The sequence below is a fragment of the Chroicocephalus ridibundus genome, chromosome 1 (assembly GCF_963924245.1).
Source record: "Chroicocephalus ridibundus chromosome 1, bChrRid1.1, whole genome shotgun sequence".
Taxonomy (NCBI): Eukaryota; Metazoa; Chordata; class Aves; order Charadriiformes; family Laridae; genus Chroicocephalus; species Chroicocephalus ridibundus.
In genome coordinates this window covers 153,524,558-153,538,740 of record NC_086284.1, presented here as the reverse complement: position 1 = coordinate 153,538,740, position 14,183 = coordinate 153,524,558, and the positions used below count along the sequence as shown (strand labels likewise).

Genomic DNA, 14,183 nt, shown 5'->3' with positions numbered 1-14,183 from the left:
AACACCTTCCTGCCCCCTTCTTCCCAGGCTCGACTTCACTGCTTCCTTCCTGACTCTTCTACCTGTCTGATGTGGGTGCAACTCCTGATCTCTTCTCACAGAGGCCACCCATGCAGCCGCCCACTACTAAAACCTTGCCAAGTAAACCCAGTACATCTCTGCATACCTGAGAAGGAGTGCTGACATTGACTCTTCAGTATTCAAGTTTATTACAGAAGACTTGTGCATTAATAGATCATTACGGATTTCAGCAGTCTCCCATTACTTTCCATATAATTAAAGTTCTCATGCTGTCATAAACACTTTCAAAGTTTGTAAAGTAAACATACAGCAAGCAATCTCATTATTCTTTTTTGCGTCTTTCACCACTAATTTGGAGTCCCCATTGATTCAGTTTCCTTATGACAATCTTGTAAAATGTTAGTTTGCGTAAGTCCCTTGCAAGTATTATACCTTTCCTGATTTTATGCTGTGAAAGATCTTTATTTGGTCACTCAACCTTCATTTATTTATATGGATATCTTCAGCTTCCCAAATCTAGCATTCAGCTGGATCTGGAAATCCTGGTGTTGATCAGGAACTGCTGTCCTGATAATCTTTTCTTTCCTCCTGTCTTATTTTCAGGCTATAAAGGCATTTGCTGCTACCTTTTAAATTCCTTTGTGAGTCTGACTCTCAAACTTACTTTGGCGTTCATCAGAACATTCTTTTCTGTTTATTTTCTATTAAATATATTTTTGTGTGTGTATATCCATATGTGTATATATAAAACCATACATTTATTTAAAATACTTTAAATATATTTATCATGTCTCTGTTAAATCAGTTGTACGTTTTCATTGCTATCTGGCTTGTTCATTTTGGATTTTCTCCTTCGTATGTATTCTGCTGCGTGTTGGTGAAATTAGTTTGTAGGTAAGCGATTTCAGTTCCTTTATTCAGCTTCTTCATACAAGTTTCGTTTATTCTTTCTTGTATGTCTGAATTCCATTTCATAGCATCATAGAATGGTTCGGGTTAGAAGGGACCTTAAAGATCATCTAGTTCCAACCCCCTGCCATGGGCAGGGACACCTCCCACTAGACCAAGTTTCTCAAAGTCCCATCCAACCTGGCCTTGAACACTTCCACTGTGTTCAAGGAAGACAAGGCAAGACTTTGCATTCATAGTCTTTAATTTGTTCAAGTGGTAGCTCACTTCTGTGTTGTTGATATTCATGTACCATTAGCACTCAGGTACAAACACACTGTTGCAGTCACACCCTCCACTCTGTATATGGCCTGCACCTGCTTAAATAGTTATGTCTCTGAGATCCTCTCAACAGTTCAGCTTAATGAACCTGTTCAAAGAGCCTTTTCTCCCTTCCCTTCAATACTGAGATCATACTGGTTTTTGACACTGAGGAACTTTGCTTTTTTCTGCTGAGAATTTAATTTTTAGTTCCAGAGATTCTGATGGTAGAAATACTTGGTCTTCTAAGCTTTTTGTATTAAAGTAACAGGTTTCATGTATCCAAGAGGTACAATTCCTTCTTTCTGCTCCCCCCCCCCCCCCCCCCCGCCCAAGTTATAATCCCTGTTTAGGAAAGAGGCTTTTGTTTGTAGAAATTAGACCATTTCTGTAAAGAATTCACTCAATAGAGAATAGAGAGCGTGTATTTGTAAGTATTTGAAGTTACTGTGTAGTTTCAGTTGTGTCTTCACTTGTCCACCCCCAGGGACCTTTCTCAGGAGATGAGGTGGGATTTGAAAGTGTTTTTTTTTTTTTTCTTTTCTCAGCCACTGCTTGAGAAATTAAAACTTCCTCCACAACTGCTCTAAGGGAAGGGGTATTTATGGTGTTTTCAAATACTGGAAAGGAAATACAAGGTGGATTTCTGTCCTCGTTTTAAGAGGATTGAGTACATCTCACTTGAATTTCAAGTTCACGATAATATTGCCACTGATAGTACAGTCATTTCTGCTTGACTGCTACTGTGTGTAGACCTATCTGATGTTAGGCATAGACACCACTGCCACCATGTTTTATGTCAACAAATAAAGTCTGGAATCCCATTCTCCCTTGTGGAGGGAGAATCAATATTGGAACTAGTGCTTCTAACATTATATTTAAATCAGACATTTATCTGCCAAGACTTCTGAGTGTCTTATCTGAGGTATATTGTTTTAGAAGCTCCACAAGAAAGACACTGTTATGGGGGTTATGTTTCCCTTTTCCAGTCAGCAGGAACTTCAGTGGACTTCTCAAATATGATGTATAGTGGCTTAGCAACTTCATCCACCAGTTCCCTCAGGACCTGCAGATGCATCTCATAAGGTCCCATGGACTTGTGCACCGTCATGTTCCCTAGATGGTCTTGAACCTGATCTTCTCCTACAGTGGGCGGTTCCTCATTCTCCTGGTCCCCGCCTTTGCCTTCTGTGACTTGGGTGGTGTGGTTAGAGCACTTGCTGGTGAAGACTGAGGCAAAAAAGTTGTTGACTACCTCAAACTTCTCCATGCCCTGGGTTACCAGGTCTCCCATTTCCTTCTGAAGAGGGCCCCTAGTTTTCCTTTTATCACTGATGTACCTGTAGAAGCTTTTCTTGTTGCCCTTGACATCCCTGGCCAGATATAATTCTATCTGGGCTATAACTTTCCTAACCTGATCCCTGCCTGCTCAGACAATTTCTTTCTATTCCTCCCAGGCTACTTGTCCTTGCCTCCACCCTCCCTAGGCTTCCTTTTTGTGTTTGAGTCCAGGAGCTCCTTGTTCATCCATGCAGGACTCCTGGCATTTTTGCCCAACTTCCTTTGTTGGGATGCATTGCTCCTGAGCTTGGAGGAGGTGATCCTTGAATATTGATCCTTGAATATTAACCAGCTTTCTTGGGCCCCTCTTCCCTCCAGGGCTTTTTCCCACAGTATTCTACCGAGCAGATCCCTGAAGAGGCCAAAGTCTTCTCTCCTGAAGTCCAGGGTAGCGAGCTTACTGTGCACCCTCCTTGCCACCCTAAATCCTGGAGATGTTCAGAGTATTATTGGGGAAGTGCTGAACAAACTGATTGTGTTGCCCCTGCTTTGAGCACGACGTTGGATTAGATATTTTCCAGGTGTCTTTCCCAGCCTATATTGTTCTCTGGTTCTCCGTGTCTATACTTGCAAAATATGTCTGTGTTCTTTCTAGATACAATCCAGTAAATTTTGAATTCCAGTTTTAGTGATGTGTGCATACCCATAGTGTGACTGGAGATAAAGAACACTTCTCTCAAAAGAAACCAGTGAAAAACAATATTTTTCTTTGACTTTATATGAAAGTTGAATTTGTCCTTACATTCATAGTACTCTGTAGATGTTAAACAAGAGACACGTTAGTTTGGTAAAATTTTGCTCTGGTGTATTTATGGCTTTTCATTTCATGTACCATAAACCTATTATAGAAAATTTAGAAACAAGGTACTTGTCTGTTTATGTCACTGGTTTAAGTCTATGCCAAACCGGTGGAAACATAAAGCTGCCCAATTACTCTTAATTATTTATACTACTTAGTCAGTTTACACTAGTGAACAGATTTAGTTCACTAATGAAAGGTATCGTGAACATTTTTTGCAGGTGTTTGTTGTAGGCACTTTTCCACATTTCTACCTTTTCTGTGCAGCTTATGCTCTGCGTTTACTGTGAAGAAATTAGAATTTAAATGTTCAGGCCCTTGGAGTCATGGCTCAGGGAAATAAAGATTCCATACTAAGTGAGTACAAGCACGCCTCATTACCTGGTATTCAGTTTCCCCACTGAAGAATCTCTCATCTTTAATGGCAATACTTTTGTTAATAAATTAACACAATTTTAAGGATAGTAAGTTTCACCCATGTGAAAAGTGGGTCAAATATAACAATGTTACTGTTACATTTTACAATTACAATGTCCCTGTGGTGGGTTGGCCCTGGTTAGCAGCCAGGCACCCACCCACACGGCTGCTCCCTCGGTCCCTGCCCCCCCGCCCCAAAGGGATGGGGAGCAAATAGGGAGAATAGTGGCAAGAAAGCTCCAGGGTTGAAATAAAGACAGGGAAATCACTAACCAATTACTGTCATGGGTAAAGCAGACTTGACTTGGGGAATATAATTTAATTTGTTGCAAATTAACATAAATATTTAATTACTGGGAAACAAAAAAAGGCAAACATTAAAATGCTTGGGGAAAATCATCCCTCCTCCTTTCCCAGGCTTCACTCCAGACACCTCTCCTCCTGCCTTGTTACCACCGTGGGGTACACTCAGTCCCTTCAGCAAGTTAAATAGCAGTGCAGGGATTTGGAGTCAGGGCATAGTAGTTTTTCTGCTGTTCCTCATTTCTCACTTTTCCTCTGCTGTGGCACGGGTCCTTTACAGGCTGCTATCCCTTTGGCAGTGTACCTGCTCCAGCATGGAGCATCTTCTCTTCTTCCTCTGATCTTATTATTCTCTCATCACCTCTGTTGTTCCCTCCTCTTCTGGTGTCTTCTGCCCTTTCTTAAATATGTTTTCACTAAAGCACCCCAGCCATGGCTGATGGGTTCAGCTGTGTCCTGCAGTGGGTCTGTCCTGGACCTCCTGGAGCTGGGTGTCTGGCACGGGGTAACCCTTGTCCTCCTGCCACAGAGACCTTCTGCAGCCTCCCACTGCCAACACCTAGACACCTGCACCCTATGCAGTTATGACTGTATTGCTCATCAGTTAATAATATTCTGAAAATGTGGAAAAGAAAGTACTGGGCTAAATGTTACCACAAACTGATGATAACTACTTCACTATTAAAAGCTAATGTTGCCTTCTGCTTTCTTGCAATTCTGTGTAATGCTGGATTGCTTCCTTGATCTAATTGCTGCTTAGTGGCTGAACTTGTACAGGTTCTATTTCTAAAATACTTCTAATGCTTTTTGGCTGCCTGACTCAGGCTACATAGGAGGGATTTCGCTGCAAACAATACTGTCATGGAATAAGGTAATATGATCAAGCAAATGTGGAAAGGCAGAATTTGGAACTGTATTAAGAATAATGAATTGGTGTCTGAAAAGCAGCTCAGCACATCCCTGCCCAGGAAAATGAACTAGTAATTAATTTAATTGTTATCAATGAATGTAATGGATTTTTTTTTTAAATAAATACATTAAAATAAGATGGAAATAAGTCATGTTAAGCCTGATCTGGATTTCTTTGTACCTTTCATGTTTTTGCTTAATGAAAACTTTGATGCTTTAGTAAGAAACTAATTAATTGGTTTCTGATTTAACAAACAATATTATTCCTCTTTTTGTGCTAATGTTTTTTTTAGTTGATTTTAGAAATGGACATATCCCAATGCATTTAACCCCTGTCATCATTAGTTGTCGTCTTCTAATATGCTGTTAAACATTCAGGTGATTCAGGATGAAATTTAAAAAAAATAAAAAAAGCCTTAGATAATCAGGCTAGCAGATACTATCTGTGTACTGGGGTTATCTTATTTGAGAAGTTCTTGTTCTCTTATTACTTATGTAGTTTATTATTCTTACAGCTCTATTTTGAGTTACCCTGGCAAGAGAGAGAAGTGTTTATGTGTAGCTTAAAAGATCTACCCATTTTATCTTCATTTTGTGTTCAGATAGATATTGCTGTTACTGATTGTCATGACAGAATTTAGGTAAACTTCTGGTTTTATCTTGTGACAATGTGTATTGTAGTTTTTATTTCGCCTCATCTGGTATTTTTTTGTAGCCTACTAGGTAGTAATTTTATATGATATTTGTTCATTCTTTTGTTATGGAAAACAATGAATAGCTGCTCTTTATTCATCTTTTCCTTGCCATTTTTGGTTTTATTGAGCTCAGAGAGAAACAGGAAAAGATTTGGGAAGCAGTTGCAGAATCTAGTTGATAAATTAATGTTAAGCACAAGTAAAACATTTACTTTGTGAACAGTTAATTGTCCAGTCTGTAAGTGAGCAAAATTAAGCATTTTCTAAGGGAACATATAACCGTACTGAGAAACTGCTCTACAGTATCTTGTGATCTGGATGTTATATTCTAGACTATTAGTGACTTTACTATAGTTACTTTCATTTTTGGCAGTTTACCGGTATAAATGAAATCTTGTTATATCCACCTGGAGTTCTGCGTCCAGCTCTGGGGCCCCCAGCATAGGAAGGACACGGACCTGTTGGAGCAAGTCCAGAGGAGAGCCACAAGGATGATCAGGGGGCTGGAGCACCTCTCCTGTGAAGACAGGCTGGGAGAGTTGGGGTTGTTCAGCCTGGAGAAGAGAAGGCTCCGGGGAGACCTTATAGCGGCCTTCCAGTACTTAAAGGGGCCCTACAGGAAAGATGGGGAGGGACGCTATGAGGGAATGTAGTGATAGGACAAGGGGTAACAGTTTTAAGCTGAGAAAGTGTAGATTTAGATTAGATATCAGGAAGAAATTCTTTGCTCTGAGGGTGGTGAGGCACTGGAACAGGTTTCCCAGAGAAGTTGTGGATGCCCCATCCCTGGAAGTGTTCAAGGCCAGGCTGGATGGGGCTTTGAACAACCTGGTCTAGTGGGAGGTGTCCCTGCCCATGGCAGGGGGGCTGGAACTAGGTGATCATTAAGGTCCCTTCCAACCCTAACCATTCCATGATATTTAGCTAGACTGGGCAGCTTTGGTTTGAATTCAGAGAGACGTCTGAAATTTTATAAGGGAAAAAATAATCTCCTTAGTAGAAAGTGACTGTCCTGAAAATAAACAGTATACTACTGAGTATTGCTTTGGATCTTTAAAATTGTCATAGAATCATAGAATATCAGGTTGGAAGGGACCTCGGGAATCATCTGGTCCAACCTTTCTTGGCAAAAGCACAGTCTAGACAAGATGGCCCAGCACCCTGCCCAGATGAATCTTAAAAGTGTCTGATGTTGGGGAATGCACCACTTCCCTGGGGAAATTATTCCAATGGGTAATTATTGTCATTGTGAAAAATTTTCCTCTCATGTCCAATCGGAATCTCCCCTGGAGTAGCTTGTACCTATTACCCTGGTCTTTTCCATGTGACTCCTTGTAAAAAGGGAGTCTCCATCTTATTTGTAGCCACCCGTTAAATATTGGAATGTGGTGATAAGGTCTCCCCTAAGCCTTCTTTTCTCAAGACTGAACAAAGCCGATTCTCTGTCTTTCCTCATGTGGCAGGCTTCCCAATCCTTTGAACATCTTGGTGGCCCTCCTCTGGACCCTTTCCAGCCTGTCCACATCCCTTTTGTATAGTGGGGACCAAAATTCAGCACATTATTCCAGGTGTGGCTTGGCAAGCACTGAGTAGAGTGGGATAATGACTTCTTTATCCTGCTGCTGATGCCCTTGTAGATGCAGCCCAGCGTCCTGCTGGCTTTCTTTGCCACTGCAGCACACTGTTCACTCATATTGAGCTTGTTGTCCACCAGGACCCCCAGGTCCTTTTCCACTGAGCCGATCCCCAGCCAGGTAGATCCCAGCCTATGCTGCACTCCCGGATTATGTTTTCCCAGGTGCAAGACCTCACACTTGTCCTTGAACTTTTTTTTAGCCCACCCTTCCACCCTATCCTGCAGGGTGACTGTCTCTTCCAACTTCATCAGGGTACACTTGATCCTATTATCCAGATCACTTATAAAGACATTAAAAAACTTTGGGCCCAATATCGATCCCTGGGGGACCCCCCTTGTGACAGGTTGACATTTTGAAAAGGAGCTATTTACCACCACCCTCTGGGTGCAGCCTGTCTGACAGTTCCCCACCCACTGCACAGACCACTTGTCTAGATTGTAACGCAATGCCATTTTCTCATGTGTTTTTCATGCCTGAGGCTTTGATGTCTTCCTTTCCTGCTCCCTAGAACTTCTCATAGAGGTATTCATTTTTGTTTGTCTATCTTTTCTAGAAAAAGCTGAGAAATTTTCATTATGAAATCCAGACCAGCTTTAATAGTCTTGTTTTTCAGTTTCACTTACAGGTTTCACCCACACTGATGTTCACGAGAAATTTCCGTAGAAAGCATTGGATTCAGTCAATAGCATTGAGCTGAACTTATTCAAGGCTTGAACTGGCAGGCTTAAATTTGGACTTGTACTCTCCTCAGAGTTGGAAGGGTATTAATGTTTCTTTCAGGCAAACGTGTTAAATACTAACACTTGACAGTTTCCACTAAATTCTGCTTTGACTTTGATGATGTATTTTGAAAGCAAAGCTTATAATGCTTAAGACCTATGTTTTCTGAAGTGCAGCCCTTACCTTAGCTGATCATTAAATTCTTAGAAGTAGCTAACTTGAAGGTCATATTGCCAGAAGAAAACTTTATTTAGCAAATCATTTTCAGGTATTGTTTTAAGTCTCAAATGTACAGAGAACTTAGTTCTTTGTTTAAGCTCATCAAAGGCATATATGGGCTCTTAAAAAAAATAACAGTGATATCTTATTTACTAGATGTTTCACAGCTTTCTAGATATTGATTAAAAATTTGAGGCTAAAAGTATATTCTCTGCTTTATTGTATTTTGAATATTATTCAGATACCTCTAAGGAAGTAAATTGGAGGCAACTTTGTGAATATGCATTTCCCTTTGCCTAGTTCCCACCAACCTATTAATTCTGTATTTCGTTAGCTTTAGGTATGAGTTTTGCTGTTCAAGACTTTTAAAAATCTTCTATGTTAGGTTTGTCAGTAATGAAAAATTTCTAACCTGTGTGTCTCAATTTACTGCTTAAGGAAATCAGCCTCGAAGAGGTAAAGTATTGTGACGATTCATACTCAAAGGCAGAAAAAGTAAATGTGTGAGCTTCAAATGCCATGAAGTGTTTACCAGCTAATTCACCAAGCAACAGTAAAAATTCAATGACTACATAGAGCAGAAGCTGTTCTAAGAATATTTCTTCGTTACAGTCTAGAAAATGGATTGATCTGTTAGCCTGATGCTGGTATTCAATTGAAAAGGAGTGCTTTTTTCAGCAATTGCCTCCATAATTACATTTCATTGCTGTCAAATAATGCTGCACACTGAAGCTCAATTTGAATTTTTAGCAGACACCCTTTTGCCTTCGTGAATGTCTTTCTCTGGGAGGAATTCACGGTGGTAGAACGTAAGTTTTTGTAACAGCTCAATCAAAGTGTGTTCCGCAGATATGGATGAGTCAGAGTGCTCTTCAGGTCTTGGGAAATATAAGTACCCACTGGAAATGGACTGATTCACACCACTATGTCTTACTGGTGTTTCAGGGACCTAACTGTGTTATTTTCACTTAAGTGTTCATACCATTACTTTTAACTGCTAAATATGACTGAATGATCTAAAAGTTAATGCTTCTTTCATATCAACCTTTCTCTACCAGCTTGGTAGGAAATTAGAAGACGTGCTTGTGAACAGCAGTAATCAACAAAAAACATCAAAATATTAATGGACATTTAGGTAGTTGTAGCTGTTGATACTGAAGCCTAGATTTCACATGCCAGATGCAGCTTTATGAATTATATAGATTTCAGAATATCCTTGTGAATTTTAAATAAACACACAATTTAACTACTGATGTCACACTTCAATTCCTACTACAGAACTAAACATTAAACAAAATGTACAAACTTTTCAGCTGTTACTTTCTTTCTCTGGTAAGTTAGAGATAAACTGACCACATGTTAAAGATTAGCTGCTGATGGGCAAGCTTTCCTTCCTATTCTGACTTGTGTGTCTCTAACCCAGTTATACAACAGAAGAGAAATAGAGAGAGTTGTGTGGCTTTTGAATGAGGTCTTTAGGGCACGTGGTCTCCCCTGAGTTTGTGTGATTTGTCTGTGAATGGCGTTTTTAATTCATGAACAAATTAAATTTTGTTCCGCTTTTTAATGTACAGGCGTTTTCCTAGCTTACCACTAAGTGGTAGTCTGAGTGCTAGGCTTTTCAGCTGGCACCTGCAGTCCCAGGCAGCCTCAGTAACCGTACATACGTTTCAGAACATCTATATGCAAAGAAACTGATAATGTCCTTTTTTATGTTTGTAAGTGGGGAGTATGCAGCTGCTGAAATTCAGGCACTAGCTTGCTGGGGTTAGAATTGAAGCTATGAGGGTTTTTTTTTTTAAAACATAAAAATTAATAATAAAAAAATCCCGTCAGCCAAGTACTTAATCTCACAGAATCAGCTTGACTCAAAAATACCGCAGGCAGTAATTCTAAGTTAGTGCTTATAAGCAAATGAATCCCAGCAAAGTCCTCTTGTCGTTTCTGTTGGGGGAAAAATGGAATATTTCTTTAACTGCTACTTCCTTTGCATAAGCTGTGGAAGAAATAAAGCTTCATGCCTCATAGACGAGGCTAGGAGAAATTAAGGTTTTCAGTTTCTATTTCAGCTTAGAAAAAATGCCTGAGGTATACCTGCCTAATAGAAGAACTGAAAATTTACTATGCTTTGGAACATAGTTTTCTTAGAAATAAAATTTCTTCAACAATATTGTTAATCTGCATTTTTTTTATTCAGATATATACGTGAGTTTTGTTCTTATACATGTGGGTGAGAAACGGATGAAGAGTTACAGAACTCTTAGAAGGGATAGATAGGAAAAGCAATAGGCGGTATAAAAAGACTAAGGAAGCAGTAACAAATGCCTTATCTACATGGCATTACTCATAGCCATTACTGCTATGAATGTGCATTCACTGGGTAGATCAGCTTCCTTGGGTACAAAGTGTCTCAGAAGAAATGTTCTGAGCTTTTAAAAAGCAGTGTTTTTCTTCAGGGTCACAGTGATGGTGGGAGTCAAACCCTTCTCAGCACGGAACAATATTTTGTATGTGTTTTTAATTGCTTATTGCTTACTAATTAACTTCTTCATAGGATTTATGCAGAGGGAATATTCACATTTGATTATTAAGCAGCTGCCTTGAGACCAGTTTCATCCCATTTGCACTCTTAGTCTGGGCTGCCAGATTTTTAAAAAAGCTAATGCTATGAAGTATGCTGTCCTCAATAGCTGCTCTAAATAGCTGTGAATAGTCTGGCCGGCTAGATTTCATCTAAGTTACTCTGCCGTGCCACGGTACAAACTCAATTGGTTCACATGCCCTGTGAAACCATTTATTGAAAAATCAGTTTGGGAGAAGAGAGAGCAGCAAGGTCTTAGGCGCATTATATTAATTTGTAACAAGAAGCCTTAAAACGTTAGTTGAAGGAAAGCAAAGATCTCTTCTGATTTGTTTTAAAATTATTTGTCTCTTGGTATTGAAGTTTGTGTAACTTTCCTTTTGCGCTGCATTGTTTATGGGCGCATACATTCCTACAAATCCCAATGTTGCTGATCATTATTGTAGTAAACTAATGATTTTTTTTTTTTTTCCCCTTCAGCTGTTGCCTGTTAGGTTGGTTAAACCTGTCTTTTGCTAAGCTGGTTTCTGTTTTCCATTGCATAGAAGTTGGCTGGTGTTCCGAACAGATAGAGAGAAAAGGAAATGAGTTTGCCTGAGGGAGTGCAGAGGCCTTTGCAAAAGTAGGAGATGGTGCATTGAAAGATGTGGTACTATTGATCTTTGGTGAAAAGTGTGGCATTTTTGTGGTCTAGAAATCATAAATCATTATTAACTGATTTTTTTTTCTTTTTTTTTTTTTTTTACTCAGATACAGCTGTTGCTAGGGATTTTTGAACATTTTTACATGTAGGTTTTTTTGTTCTTTTTCTTGCATTGGTTTAATTTTAATCAAGATAAATTGTTAAAAACACCACAGTAGAAAGTAACTGAATCTGAATAGTTGGTATTCTAAAGTTTTGCTACTTCCATACTCTTTATGATGTGTGAGAATTCACAGAATCACAGAATGGTTCAGGTTGGAAGGGACCTTAAAGATCATCTAGTTCCAACCCCCCTGCCATGGGCAGGGACACCTCCCACTAGACCAGGCTGCGCAAAGCCTCATCCAGCCTGGCCTTGAACACTGCCAGGGATGGGGCCTCCACAACTTCCCTGGGCAACCTGTTCCAGTGCCTCACCACTCTTAAAGAATTTCTTCCTGATATCTAATCTAAATCTACCCTCTTTCAGTTTGAGTCCGTTACCCCGTGTCCTGTCATGACACTCCCTGATAAAGAGTCCCTCCCCATCCTTCCCGTAGGGCCCAAACTCTTGGTGGTTTCTAAGGTGGAGGCAGTTCTGCTATGTTATAAGTTTTTGTCATACAGGTCTGTAGGTTAAAGCTTTAATTTATTACAGTTATCTTGAATAGTTATTATTGAACAGAAATACACTCTGGTTAATATTATTACATATATGCAGCTCATATGGGATTTGGAATTCTAGTTTGAATTACTGCATGTGTATATAAGCAAGACTGAATTTTTTTGTCTGTCTTTGCACAAATGCCATTCAAGTTATTTTCTATTTAAACAAACTAAACGGAAAATTCTATTGGCATATGCCGAAGCTTGAAATATGTATGAAGTTACTAATTCGCAGGTTATGGCGAAAGATATTAATAATGCTAAATATTTGAGAGGAGCTGGCCTGTTCTAGTGTTGCTCCTAGTGCTGCTTTAAGTGGGAGGTTGGACTAGGTTCTGACCAAATTTTTTATAGACCTGTAAAGTATAAAAGAAATAGGTAGTGCATGTCTGAAGCACACAGCTGATAACAATATCTTTAGTGTCACAGGGCTGAGCAACAGCTTGCCTTGCATACACTTTGCTTTTGTGCCTTTTAGCTGGTTTTAAGTCATTCTTTCTCTTTGCTTTCCTTTCATGTGTCTGTCTCATTTCCTGAAGCTGACATATTTTAAATGGCATCCATTATGCCCTTGCCCAGCAGGAGTGCCAAATACTTATGTTTTCTTGGAGGACCAGATCCCTGAGGAAATGTTTGGTTTACAAAGGCTACAAGTCTAGTACCTTTCAAGGAAGGGAGGAGAGACTACTTAATTATTTGCTGGACACATCCATCAGCTTTGGCTTTGAATCAGAGTGTTCTTGAAAGTCTGAGATCTACATTCAACCCTGATTTCTCCTCCAACCCATAGACAAGACTAGCGTGAAGTTAGTCCTTTGACAGTCTCTCCATATGGTCGTGTTTCCAAGACTTACTTGCTTCTAGGGCATCAAGAGAGGATCTCTTCCATCTTCAAAGACTTCAGCTCCATTTATGGCTGCTACAGAGGAAGGATGGTAGAAAGTACAAAGCTGCTGCGTTTGTCAAATAGCAGCTTTCCATTGCATGTGAGCTGCCTTTTATTTCTAGACTCCTCTGCTCTGCAGCACTGGGGTTTTCTCACTATCTTTTTACGTCTTTCTTCCAATCACCTTGAATGAAGTCATACAGGTGTTGTGCAGGGAGAAAAAGACTGCGTCTTTGTAGGGCTCTACAAATGGCTGAACCTTCTCCAGTTCTGTTCTTGATGCTTTGGGTAGTGAGTTTGCTGCTTCAGCCATCAGTCTTTGAAAACCTTCATATCTCTTCCTGTACACAAGCAAGCCCAAGAGGTGTATCAGAGAATAGTACTCTGTGTCTGTGTCAGCTTATTCCTACCTGAGTTGATGGTCTTATTAAATGATAAAGACCATTTTTTGGTGTGTCCAGAACTCGGGGGATTCCCATATCCTTTATCAGGTCTATTTAGAGTACTGATGGATCTGTTGTGGCAAGTGGTCAGTGGACTCTATGTCAAAGTCTGTGCAGAAACCTGCCTTCTTCTCTCTCCATAGTGCGCTGACATATTTGTCACATTTTCTTTAGATTGTGTGCTTTACCAGACAATGAGAAAACTGGCTTTTCCCCTGTGGAATACTCCTGCTTCCATATGATCTTGAGTGGATCAGTGTGTTTAAATCTTGACATTGAAGCAAAATTTATTTTTTCACATCTGTCCTTGAATTATTTTGTTGCAATGATGAAATTAAAGGGAGTTCACTAGGTTTACAAGTTGTACCAGTATGGCTCATAAGAGATGTGATGTGTTAGGGGGAGATGTGATGTGTGAAGAAAGGGAGAACCCTCTCTTCTAGCATTATCCTGTGCAGGATTGTAAAACATAAGAAGCTTTTCAGACCTGTTTATGCTTACTGTCAATTGGATCAGCTCAAAGCACTCCTGGATGATTCCTCTGTTCAGAAAGCTCCTCATAAATAAGCCCAAGCTGAAGGTTTGCTCTTGTGAAGCAATTTTAGATGTGGCAGATGTTGCTATGGAGCCTTTCATAGAGGAGCCAACCTTGGCT

At 39.9% G+C, this 14,183-nt stretch overlaps 1 protein-coding gene across 10 annotated transcripts in view; it reads left to right on the top strand.

Annotated features, from left to right (window-relative positions):
- ERC1 (ELKS/RAB6-interacting/CAST family member 1) overlaps window positions 1-14,183 on the top strand; it is a 305,118-nt gene that overhangs the window by 30,937 nt on the left and 259,998 nt on the right. The gene's annotated exons all lie outside the window — the stretch shown is intronic.